This window comes from Cynara cardunculus (assembly GCF_001531365.2).
Source record: "Cynara cardunculus var. scolymus isolate 2C chromosome LG 3, CcrdV1, whole genome shotgun sequence".
Classification (NCBI taxonomy): Eukaryota; Viridiplantae; Streptophyta; class Magnoliopsida; order Asterales; family Asteraceae; genus Cynara; species Cynara cardunculus.
This window is the reverse complement of record NC_037530.1, coordinates 15,463,606-15,465,392: the sequence shown is the minus strand read 5'-3', so window position 1 is coordinate 15,465,392 and position 1,787 is coordinate 15,463,606.

Genomic DNA, 1,787 nt, shown 5'->3' with positions numbered 1-1,787 from the left:
GAACCATATTATCTCCAATCCCATAACATCATTACCATCATTTCTGTTAAAGACAACCTCTCTAAATCCTCAAATCACCAAGAAATGAGAACTTAAATCTGTTGTAACTTTAATAGATATCATAATAAGAATTAGACCACGCAGACAACGACTAACCTTATATCCTCCCAATAATCACTTTTTATGATGTTCCACCCTTATATCCTCCCATTAATTCATATGAAGTAGTTCATCCAAAGACAAACCTTAGTCATATACGTCAGAGTGAACCTGTTCATAATTCCCAAACCAAATCATGGTTTTTAACATAGGTTTATACTCAAAACCTTTTATTCTCAAGAAGAACTTGTTCTCCCAAAACAGTTTAAAACTCTGTTTTTCTATAAAACTCTTTCAACCTGTTTTAAATTCCAGATACTGTTTAATTCTTTCCAAAACAGTCCCAAAAAAATAGATTCAAACAACAACTTCTCAATGGTTGTTGAAGAACACAACTTTGTTTCATATTTATTCAGAAACAGATTCCAAAACAATAACATCATAAAAACTGCTGAAGACAGTTTATCATCTTAACCTCAAAACCAATACTAAAACTCAACAGTTGATACACAAATATATGAGGAAATTAGTTTCAAAACCACTCACCTTATCAAACAGATTTCTTGATGATAAACACACAGCAAAAGCTTTACTCTAACACAGAATCTTCAAGTACTTTTGAAGCAACAATTCTTGAAGAACACCTTATCTTACACACACAGGTTCTTTTCTAAAAGAATGACAGTGATAAAGGTAACCTTATCCAAACTTTTCTTTAAATATCCTCACCTAGGCGGTGAAAGATTTTAATAATATAAAATTAGATATGACGGTGTGGATTTTATTATTTTTAAAGACTTATTTGCTTCATTACTAAGGTTCCACTTATCTCAATAAAATATTATCCAAACATGTATGCACTTATTTCATGTATCATGTATTGTTGTCACATTCACGCATACCATCATATAATTTATCAAATAATCACGTAAAATTTACCTTCACCTAGGTTATCTGAAACTGGGTTATAACATTCTCTCCCCCTTATAAGAATTATGTCCCTGAATTCATTCAAATAACCATGGATATTTTTCCCTCATATCTGATTCGAATTCCCATGTTGCTTATGAACCTTTGTGAAATCGCCACTGTACCCTTACTAGACTTATTTCCTTGTTTCTCAACACGTGGGTTTTGTGGTCAGTTATAGCTTCTGGAGTTTCCACAAAATTCAGTTTTTCATCCAACTTAATCTCCGGAAGTGGTATTGCCATACTAGGATCAGCAAGGCATTTCCTTAGGTTTGACACATGGAAAGTATTGTGAATGAGACTAAGTTCCTCTGGTTATTCCAATTGGTAATCTACTGGCCCAACTCGTTTACAGATTATGAATAGACCAATATATCTTGGACTGAGTTTACCTTTCTTTCCAAACCTCATAACTCCTTTCCAGGGAGAAACTTTCAACATTACTAAATCATTCACGCAAAATTCAATTGATTTTCTGCGATTATCTGCGTAACTTTTCTGACGATCTTGAGCTGTTTTAATTCTTTCCCGAATCTGATCAATCTTTTCAGAAGTTACTTGCACACTTTCAGGACCTGTTAGTTGTTTCTCACCTACCTCATTCCAACATACAGGGGTTCGGTATTTCCGACCATACAACACTTCATATGGAGCCGCTTTGATACTGGAATGCTAACTATTATTGTATGCAAATTCTATTAGTGGAAGATGATCTTC